Below are 12,441 nucleotides of genomic sequence, written 5' to 3' on the forward strand. Positions count from 1 at the left end.
GAATTAAATGATAAAATACATGGAAAAGTTCTTGGTACAAGGACCTGTCACATATAAAGTATTCAATATGTAGTTTCTATTATAATTATTATCATTAATATTGAATATATTACCCTTTTATTTCTGATTGTGCCAGGTAATTATTTCAATTACTTAAAAGTTTAAACACTTCTAGGCTATAATAATGAATAAAACAGACAAAAATTCTTGTCTTTATGAAGCTTCTATTGTGTGGAGACAATATATTAAATAAATATATAACATGATAAATGGAGATAAGTTAAAATGAAAAAATAAAGTTTGGAAAGGTGAGAGTGCCTGGGCTTGGTAAAATCGGGGATAAAGTGTGTTTTTAAGTAAAGTTATTATGGAAGGACTCACTAATACTGTGATATTACAGCAAAAACCTGAAGATGATGAGTAAGTTCTAGAATGCCTAATTAAAATAGACATACTCAGGAACTAGCAGAATTCCTGCAGTAGTTTTCTGACCTGTGGAGTTAGAGCTATAATGGTGTGGTGATTACCACCAATCCCTACTCAACTCACTGATTTGGTCTGTCTAGAAAACAGACACATCTTGGAGAATGACAATGGATTATCATAAATTTAACTAGACGATGACTCTAATTGCAGTTTCTATTCCAAATGTGGTCTCATTTCTTGAACAAATGAATACATGCCCTGTACCTGTTACGCAGCTATTGATCTGGCAAGATAATTTTTCCTGATACTTATTAGTAAAGACCACCAGAACAGTTTGCTTTCAACTGGCAAGGCCAGCAATGTAACCATCATCATGGGTATATCAACTCTTCAACCCTATGTCATAATTTAGTGCTCAGGGAACTTGATTATTTTTTTCCCTTCCATTAAATCAATTACATTGATTATATTATATGGATTGGACCTAGTGAGCAAGAAGTAACTACTCTAGATTATTGGGAAGATATTTGTGTGTCAGAGGCTGGAAAACAAACAAAAAATTGGGGAACTTCCACCTCAGTGAAATTTCTAGGGTCCCCGTGGTATAGAGCATGTAAAGATATTCCTTCTAAAGTGAAGGCAAGGAATTCCCTGGCGGTTGAGTGGTAAGTGGTACTGGGAAAACTGCACAGCTACATGTAAAAGAATGAAATTAGAACATTCCCTAACACCCTACACAAAAATAAATTCAAAATGGATTAAAGATCTAAATGTAAAGCTGGATACTATAAAACTCTTAGAGGAAAACACAGGAAGAACACTCTCTGACATAAATCGCAGCAAGATCTTTTCAGATCCACCTCCTAGAGTAATGAAAATAAAAACAAAAATAAACAAATGGGGCCCAATTAAACTCAAAAGCTTTTTCGCAGCAAAGGAAACCATAAACAAAACAAACAGACAACCCACAGAATGGGAGAAAATATTTGCAAATGATGCAATCAACAAGGGATTAATCTCCAAAATATACAAATAGCTCATGCAGCTCAACATCAAAAGAGAGAAAAAAAAATCAAAAAATGGGTGGAAGATCTAAATAGACTTTTCTCCAAAAAGACATACAGAAGGCCAAGAGGCACATGAAAAAATGTTCAACATCACTAATTATTAGAGAAATGCAAATCAAAACTACAATGAGGTTTCACCTCACACTGGTCAGAATGGCCATCATCAAAAAATCTACAAACAGCAAATGCTGGAGAGGGTGTGGAGAAAAGGGGACCCTCCTACACTGCTGGTGGAAATGTAAATTAGTACAACCATTAGGGAGAACAGTACGGAGGTTCCTTAAAAAACTAAAAATAGAGCTGCCATATAATCCAGTAATCCCACTCCTGGACATATATCTGAAGAAAACCATAATTTGAAAAGACACATGCACCCCAATGTTCACTGCAGCACTATTTACAATAGCCAGGACATGGAAGTAACCTAAATGTCCATTGACAGATGAATGGATAAAGAAGATGTGGTACATATATACAATAGAATATTATTCAGCCATAAAAAAAGAACAAAATAATGCCATTTGCAGCAACAAGGATGGACCTAGAGATTGTCATACTGAGTGAAGTCAGACAGAGAAAGACAAGTATCATATGATATTGCTTATATGTGGACTCTAAAAAAATGGAACAAATGAACTTATTTACAAAACAGAAATAGAGTCACAGATGTAGAAAACAATCTTATGGTTACCAGGGGGGAAAGTGGGGGGGGGGATAAATTGGTAGATTAGGATTGACATATACACACTACTATGTATAAAATAGGTAACAAATAAGGACTTACTATATAGCACAGGGAACTCTACTCAATACTCTGTAATGACCTAAATGGGAAAAGGATCTAAAAAAGAGTGGATATATGTATATGTATAACACATTCACTTTGCTGTACAGCAGAAACTAACACAACATTGTAAATCAACTATACTCCAATAAAAATTAAATATATATAAAATAATTCATTCACTACATATTAACATAAAAACACACTCTAAAAATTTAAAATATTGTACAAAACAAAATAAAATTTTGAGAACAGTAAAAAAATAAATTAAATAAATAAATAAATAAATAAATGAAGTGAAGTCAAAGTTGTAGTATCTGGCCCCTCCCACAACATACAAAGAAAAAAAAAATGTCACAATGCCTAGTGGGGCTGTTTGGATTTTGGAGGTGACTTATTCCTCGTTGAGTGTCATACTCTGGCCCATTACCAAGTGATCCAAAAAGCTGCTAGTTTTGAGTGGAGTCCAGAACAAGAGAAGGCTCTGCCACATGACCTAGTGGATTCAATGGTGCTTGAAGTGTCAGTGGCACCTAGAGACAATATTTGGAGACTTTGACAGGCCCCTAGAGGTGAATCACAGTGAAGACTTGGGATTTGGGAGCAAATCCCTGCTATTCCCTGTGGATAACTACTCTTTTTAGAAAAAACTTTTGGTTGCTTCTAGAACTTAGACTGAGCATTTAACAATGAGCCACCACAGGACCATGCAACCTGGTCTAGGGTAACCTCACTCCTAAATTCTCTAGTGTATAATCCAGCCCCTTACATCTGTATTCCATGAAACCTGATTTCTCAGCATCAAGAGATGTGCTGATTTAATTTGTACAAAGAATTTGTAGGGATGGGAGATCTACAGATGGGAGAGTCATAATTGCCTGGCTCCTTAGAATGTGGGTGGGAATCTGAATGTCTCAGCCTTTTGTATATGAATTATCAATCAGGTCCACTGGTTTTCCAGCACCTTTCTTCACCTCTTTTTTCAGGGATTCTGAGAACTTGATTTTCACTGGAAATCCCTGACGCAGCCTTTAACTTCCTCTTCTCTCTGACTTTTTTATGACTACTCTTCCCATTCTCTGTCTTCTGAAAATTATTCGAAATCTTCCTGTGCTCTTGCCTCATCTCTCACTGTCTTTGTCCTGGGTAGTTGATTTTCTTGGTCATTCATTTATGCTATTTTAATGGGTTTATAGAAGAGAGAAGATAAATTCATAGAGTCGGTCTACCTTATTTAACCATGTCTCTTCACTGGTTTTTCAAAATGAGATTCTAGTGCCATTTCTAAAGTTTCAAAAAAAATTTTTTTATAATAGGATGTTTGAAAAGGAAGATAAATTTTAAAACTATTATATGTTTTGACTAGGATAGGCATCACTAAAATCAGTTAAGTAGGAAAAAAAGAAAAGAATTTTCAATTTTATCAGTGATCTGGAATGAGCAACATAAGAAGAAAACCATCTGGGTCTTTGTCTTTGTGTTTTATAATATTTGGACAAAATTTTCTCTTGAAGTTAGGGATGTTTTGCTTCTCTTTCAGAATGAAAGCCTGATGTTTGCCTTTACAATCAATTCCTATTTCTTTCAATTTAGAGCTGGTAAATCTTTACTGCAAATGGCAAATGAGGTCAAAAGACATCCCAGGAGACACATCTTCTGTCTTCTACCAGGTACTCTTTGACACTCAGGGGCCTGGTGAGAATAGTCAGGAGGGAGACAGTGAGGAAAGGGTCACCACTTGCTAAAAGTTGTTTGGCTGTTTGGTTTACGATATCGATGATTTATCTTATCAGTCACTTGTTAGTTATAAATCTCTAGGAGTCCAAAAGAATAAACAGCCTTCTAGATAGAAGCCTAAATTCAGAGTCTACTCCTAGCCTGGAGTAGCGTTTCTATTCTATTACAAACTTCTGTTTCTAAAACCAGTCCAGTTTTATGTTTTTATAAGTAATTTAGAAAAAAATATAAGAGGCATGTTCAGGTAACATGGAAATAGAAACACTGATAAATATGCTGCAGGAGAACATCAAAAATCACATTATCTCAATATGCTGAATTACAGGAATAATCTAAAAATAACAACAAACATACGTGTTGTTCTTTACATTTTGAAAATTCATGTTAATAACAATATCTACCATTTATTGAGAGTAAAAGGTATTATGCTAATCCAAGGTAGAGTGCTAAGTACACACATAAAACATCTCTTTTAATCATAGTAACCCCCTCAACAGTTATTTACTGGCACTTACTATGAACCAAGCTCTACACTATGTGCTTAAAATACATCAGTGAACAAAGCAGATAAACATCTTGGCCCTTCTACAGGCCTAGAGGTGAGTATCGATACTGTCATTCCCATTTTTTGAATGGAGAGACAAAGTAAGAGATACTCTGTAAATCAAAGTTCTCAGAGCAAGGGAAGTGGCAGTAAATGGATTCAGTCCATTTTCTCAGTATCGTTCAAGTTAAATTTTAACAAAACAAAATAATTGCATAGAAAAGAGGCAAGTACAACACTTGTGAAATAGACAAATATAATTGACAGCAAACTCAACAAGTGTCAATATTTTAATGAGGTTGCGAAGGATCTACAAAGACAATAACTATGAAATAATGGTTAAAGCACTAGGTTTGAGGTTAGACAAACTTGGTTTCAAATCTTGGCATCGCTGTTAACTAACTGTGTGACTTTTGGCACATGCTTTGCTTCTGTGGTCTCAGTTTCTTCAATTGTAAAATAAATATACATGAAATCAGGTGAGGATTAAATGAGGTACTATGTAATATTCTTAGCACAGTTTCAAGCACACTTTAAGTGCACATACATGGTCGCTATTCATCCTGTGCCATTTAAGGGTTGATCTGGAGTTCCATACTCTTTGACATGTGGTCCCTAAATTTAGTATGATATTTCCTTTTAGTACACTGAAAAAGAACACTCTAATTTCCCTAAAAATCATTAAATCATCAAAAAATGTTTCAGTATGGCTCCAACTCTATAAAATCATCTGCTGTCCCTTGTTCATTCAGATGACAGCTCCATATAAACTGTTACATAAACAAACACACAAAAAATACCCACAGATTGCAGCTGAATATGCATTTGCTTTCTTGTTTCTAGATTTCTTTTCTGTTATTTTAGCCCAACTCATGGCTGTGGAGGTCAAAACCATCTGGCTTTATACTAAAGTATTTTTTTGTTACATCCCTAGACTAATTTATAGAGGCCATCTGTTAAGTTCTGACTGACACTAAAAAGTTAATGATTTAAAAATAAAACAACCAATTTTCAGTTCCAATGTGAAATTCCCAGTGCTCCTCATAGACTGACTATCAAGAGAAATAAATGACAGAAATTACATTAACGACCACCTGGTGTATTCTGGCCTTGCTTGATACCAGGGGCATATATTATCAAACTAAGAGAAATAGAATTTAGTAGATGTGCCATCTCACAGTTGAAGCTTATTTGATCTTATTATGTTAGGAAAATATCTTCTTTAAAACTCTTTCTATTGATCAAATGTCATTGAGAGGGTTTCTAGAAATTACTCATCAGACAAGAAAGAACATCTTATTTCTTTTTGTAAAGCATATTTTTAAAAAATTCTGTGATAAATTTCAGGGAAAGGAATGAAAATAAAGAAGAATACTGCTCCTCTTACACAGATGCAACCTCAGCTATGATATTTCTGAACAGAAGGCAGTTTAACAGGAAACAATGAAATATCTACTTTCCATCTACTAATCTAGGTGTATAATAGTATTTCCCAAACTACTTTTCCAGACCATAGTGGTCTCAAAGTATCTCCATCAACTATCTTCAAAGTTTAAATATCTTAAAGGAAATGGTATACTAGCCTAATAATAAGGCTGTTGAGTGGCATCAGATAATTGGACAGAAATTTATACTTAGACGTGGGTTGCAGTCATAACTCATACCTAAACCATGTTCTTGTCTTGGAAGCTAGCAGTAAGCAGAAGCTGAAGATGTTGGTGTAAAATGGAAGAAAGGGAGGTTATAATTTTTGGAGGCTGGTGAGAAAGCAATACTTGCTATGTTGTAATAGAAAGTTTGGCTACACCAACACCTGCAGATAACGTGAAAAATTGAAAGAGATCATGGATCTGGCGAGAAATTTTCAGGCAGACTATTTAAAGTGCCAAATGCTTCCTCTAGCTGTCTATGATTAAGCTCTGCATGGCTGCCTTCTCTTGTTTGGAGCTGTAAGTAACAACAACAACAAAAAACTTGCTTTTCTTCTGAGTGTCATTGTGTTGTGTCCTGTCATCAAAAGAGTCTAAATCGTATGAAAATGGGGGTCTGTCTGGCTCCACCTGGGATGGCTAGTCTCTGTGCCATGCGGTCTTAACATTTTCCAGCAAGCTAGCCCGAACTTGTTGCTATTATAGCGGCGGGATTCTGAGAGTCACAGCTGGCTTGAAACTGTCATATTGCCTCTTCCATTGCTTTCTGTTGGTTAAAGATGTCATAACATCACTCCATGTCAAGGGTTAGGGAAAAGAGTCCACATCTTGATGGGAGAAAGCTGCAAAGTCACGTTTCAAAGGCCATGGATAAGGAGGAGTTGAAGAATCGGGGCAATTTTGCAATCAATCAACAAAAGAGGTTTTGATTTTGGTAATTATCAAAACATCATTTAAAGGCATGTGTGATGAATAAGATAGCCCATCAATTTAGATAGTACCTTTCCAGGTTAACAAACAAACAAATAAACTGTCTGTGATTATGGCTTATGTACTTACATTGCCCATAATTGAGACAATTCCAAACCCCAAATATGTTTTGAGACTTAGCTATCTTGGTTTTATGAAAAATTTTTCAAGAATCTATTCTGCTTGCTACTTGCATTTTTCATAAAACTTTTGCAGAAATGAATTGTCATTGGTGATATATCTCACTGAAAATTGAAAATTACAACAGAAAATCAAAAACAATTATTAATGTATTGACCTCCTATACTCTGTACTGCATTACAAGGGGGTTATAGATACTTTATCAATAAATCAACAAATTTTACTTAAAGCTTTTTCTTTTAGTTCATTTTTCGTGTCTCTAATAACATTGAACACTGTGAAAAACTAATAGTTTATTGTTTTTTGTATGTGGAGGTGGAGCTAAGGTGCATGAAATTGAGTGAATCATTATCTGTTCAGGTCATACTAATGTCAGACTCTTTAGGGAATTATTTTATTATTTTTCATTCATTGTTCCCATCTCTTCCTATAATATAATATTGTGTGTGCATGTGCATGTGTAGATAGATAGATAGATAGGTAGGTAGGTAGATAGATCAATATTATATTCCTAGTGATTTTCTGGCTGTATATTTTTCAATTTATAAATATGATACCATAGTATAAATTCTATTATGTTTCCTTCTTTTTTTACTCATCATTTTGTTTTTTGAGATCTAGTCATGTTTTTGTGTATAAATTTAACTCAGAAATTCTCATACCTTACCCCAAACAATGCTGTCATGAGTAATCAACCTCACTCTCCTAATGGAGAGTGAAAATTTAACAGAAATGGATACCCAGGGCCATGATTGCTAGGTACTGAGGTACATGTGGGGCAGTTATGTTCTCTTCTATTTTTCACTCTTGGTCTGCTCAGGCCACCATGATAAAATACCATAGACCGGGTGGCTTAAACAAGAGAAATTTATCTTCTCACCATTCTGGAGACTGGAAGTCCAAAATCAAGGTGCTGACAGAATTAGTGTCTAGTGAGAACTCTCCCCTTTGGGTAGCAGACATTTGTTTTCTCTGTGCTCACATGACCTCTCCTTTATGTGTGCACAGAGAAAGTGAGGGAGCTCTCTGTGTCTTTTCTTATAAGGACACTAATCCTATCAGATCAGGGCCCGACACTTATGACCACATCTAACCCTAATCACTTCCTTAGAGGTCCCATCTGTAGATACAAACACACTGTGGGTTAAGGCTTCAACATTATGAATTTAGTGGGTACACAAACATTCAGTCCATAACAGCTTTTACTTTGTATTATATTTACTATTCCCTCTGAAACAGTGTTTCAGTTTTAACAATAAATTATATGGTAATGTTAGGTATATGCATATGTAAATTCTCTAAGTCTTGTTAAATTATGCTCTAAATACGCTATTGGACACTTCTACCAAAAGTAGATTCCTTGTTCCTCCACATTTTATAAGGAATTTTTATTACCTGATTTGTGATTTTTTGCCACTTTTACTTATTATGATAGGCATTTTGGAACTGAATATTATGTCCTTTAGTTTATAGTATAGTCATTTGTGACAATCTCCATTTAGAGCTGATAAATAAGGGTGTAATAGTATTAATAGTTTATTATCACAGATATTAATAGGAGCCTTACATGCAATAAATTGTTAATATACTATAGCAAGTTAACATTTGATAAATGAGCTCTATTCTCATCGTGTAAAATAGAAGAAAGATGCATTTTAATGGAACCAATATCTTGCAGTTGCATGATTTTTGAGCGAGGTACTTAACCTCTCTAAGCCTGTGATTTTGTACTCATCTGAGGGATATTAATAAATACCTGGTAGAGAGCATTAAATGAAATCACACAGAGAGAGCCAATGGGCTACATAGTAGGTCGTCCATAAATGTGAATTCTCTTCCTTCTGTCTGGAAAGTCTCTACTGACAGCAGGACAATGAATGACTTGACTTTTCAAGTCAAGTCATTCTGGCTCTTAATCTTTTTATTCTGGCTCTTAATCCTCTGACTTTCATTTCCAGATTGCTTTTTCTTCCTCTTAAGAAATTTTATTTTAGTTTTCAGCCTTCTCTTCAAAAGACATGGCTTTGATTCATGCTTGTTTTCTTCAATCCCAAAGCAACTTGAGGGGTTTAAGTCTCTTACAGTTGGGAGCTGAGAAAATGATAAGAAAAGAGCCACACTAAGTGCTCTGGAGGTGAGCTTCTCCTGGGGCGAAATCCTTTCTCAGCTGCAGAGTTTCATATCTGCATTGCTGTTTGGAAAAGCAGCTAGATCAAGCCTCCTTTGAAACACTGTTAAAAAGACATGGCTTTTGGTGAACCGGGTACTCTTCGTAGAGAAATGATCTGTGTCCCAGGAGGAGGAGGCAGCAGGAAAGGACAAGCAGGAGCTGGACGGGGATGGGGGTGTGGAGGGGATGGCTGACTGAAGCATTTGCTAGGGCGATACCTGCCACGAGCAGGGCAGGCTGCAGATGGGTTTCGGCAAAATGCCTTGTGCCCACCTGATGTCTTGGGTCTGGCCAGACTGTCAGCGAAATCTTACCATCTCTACCAGGTGCCTTTCAGGGATCTTTGGCACAGGGTCTATTTTGTCTTGTCAATTTTTATCCAAGTAAAGGATCTTTGCAATGACAGGCATAGTTGAAAGTTGACATATATCAATTTAGATAAACGATCAGTTTCAGAAAAGAAAAATTGATGGCTCCTATAGACCTAAGCAGGTAGCCAAATAGAGGAATATGGGCTTGTAGGGATATTGGTTTCAACATTAGTAACTGCTTTGCTTGCCTCAGTCTACTCAGTTCGTCCTCAGGCCCTGCCATGCTGACCCCACCAACTATCAAACCTTTGACATCAATCCTTTGCCAGCTTCTGAAAACACAACAGCATAGAAGAATAATAGTTATTTCCAACAACATGTACCTGTGAAGGCTTTTTGTTATTACTCTGCCTGAATGGAACACATATGTAACTTGTGGAGTTTAGGTCATGATTTAATGTATACACCCAAACTGTCTCTGTCCATGTTAGATAATTTTAAAACAATTAATTAATAAAGGACCACTTATGTAGTAAAGCTGGTGTAACAAGGTGGGTTGACATTAATTACTTAGTTGACTGATTATGAGGTTCTAGTAAAAATATATATATTAATAATATATTATATAATATATATGATACATATAATATATATTAATGTATATATCCTATACAGTTACAGTTTGGGATTTCTCTATTTAATTCTGTTCCTGCACATATTTGTTATAGCTACTTGTGAAAGACAGTAACTTTCTTTTAATAATCGCAGAAGCAAAGCTAGACATCATGACTATGAAAGAACCACAATTAAACTACCTTGTGTTTTCCTCTACATACATTTTGGATTTTGAAACTTTGAATGAATCAGCAGAGGACAGGTTAAAAATTGCTATGGTTTTAACTGCTTTCCTATTTTTTTCCTTTAACCAGATTGTCTGTTTATTAGAACTGATTGATTTGAATTGATGAGTTTTATCGATTTTTGCCATGCACAATTTAATTTAATCAAATTGCCTTGTTCCAAGATGTGAAAATGAGCTTTATTTTCTAATCCAATTAGGGGGAGCTTATACGATGTTGTTCACATAAGAACTGGAGAATAAGTAATTTGCTTGCCAGTAGCTGAAGCCAACAATATATAGAATACTCATGGTGCAATCCCAAATGGTACAAATACCTGTGCCTAAAAGTTTCTGAAATAATGCTATTTTTAGGGAATGGTGAATCATAAAAAATGACCAGCCAAAGTTATATGCACTAAGGAATTTGCACTACCATAGGGCCCAGGAATCTGAGTGGTGACTCAAGTTATAAGAGTCAGCCAGTCTGGGCCTCAGAGTCATAAAATCAGCCCTAACATTCGTTTTTTTTTTCTTACAATTTATATTATTTTTATTAAGGTTGGTTGAATCAGTGATATGGAAAAATGACTGTAAAGTTATAGGAGGATTTTTGACTATGCAAAGGGTCGGAGCCCCTAACCCTCTTGTTGTTCAAGGATCAACTTGTGTATACACACACACACACACACACACAGTTGTACAGCAGAAACTAACACAACATTATAAAGCAATTATACTCCAATACAGATGTTAAAAAAAAAAGTAGATATAGTTGTAGGTCATCATATATAAACCACGTGGTAACCATACTTTAAAAACCTACACTAGATACACAAAAACTAGGGAGAAAGGAACACAAGCAAGCCCTAATATTCTTAAGGCTTCCAAAGGCATAACCTGGAGGAAATGTCCTTTTCCTGTCCTCCCACTCTGTACTCCCATACAAATCCCTTTCTAAAGCTGACCACATGTCTACTTTAATCTGATTTTGCTCATAGAAAAATGTCAGGTATTGCAGTGCTTGGGGAAAACCCCATTATGATAAAATCTATTACAGCATCCATTTTTATCTAGAGATTACAAGAGGGCAATTCTCTGTATGGTGCCAAATATTTCTGAAAATTTCTTTTCAGATTTTAGCTCAGCTTAGTTGTTGGGTAAAATATTGATTCACTATCAAACTGGTCTTGATTTATATGCTATTTTTAGTTAAACCCATACATAACTATGATCAATAAAGACAATTTTCCTAGGTTTTGTGTGAAGTCAATCTCACATAGTAGGTCAGTGAATCACAAGGAAACATCCTGAGTGTAAATATTTTTTCTCTAAATGAACAGATATTTAATATTGTGTAATAGTTTTTTCTTTATTTAATTTTCAAATGAAAAGACTCAGAAATTATAGTATCCATCTAATATTGTTATAGATATTAAATATAGATATTTACCATTTTGTTTAAGCATTTCTTAAAAACTTCTCAAACACCTTAATTTGCCATTGTTTTTTGCATTTCTCTTATTTGTGAGTGGAGCCGAGCATCTTTTCATCTAGTTAAGGGCCGCTTTTCTTTCTGTGATATGTCTATTTATAAATGATATCCTTAAACAAATTCATTAATGTTAAATGTTTGTCAGGATATAGAAATACAATGATTTCAGTACACTGACTTTTTTAGCCATCAACCATGATAAACTTTATTTTTATTTCTCATAAGTAGTGTGTAGAGTCTCCAGAACTTTTGTATTGTCATTTGCAAACAATGACATTCTTGATTTTTTGTTTTTCTGGTTTGCTTCTATTCCTTACAATTTTGATTTATTCCTTTTGTCTTATTATAGCAGAAGAAATTCCAGCAATATGGTTAATGAGAGTGGAAAAGAATAAACCAATCAAAAAATGATACTGGGGTAACTGTTAGCATATGGAAAAGACTAGTTGGAAACCTATTTTGCCATAAATTAATAATTAATTCCAGATGGATGAAAGAGCTAATTGTGAGAAAAGTGAAATTGATAGAA

Source organism: Balaenoptera ricei, chromosome 14 (genome assembly GCF_028023285.1).
Source record: "Balaenoptera ricei isolate mBalRic1 chromosome 14, mBalRic1.hap2, whole genome shotgun sequence".
Classification (NCBI taxonomy): Eukaryota; Metazoa; Chordata; class Mammalia; order Artiodactyla; family Balaenopteridae; genus Balaenoptera; species Balaenoptera ricei.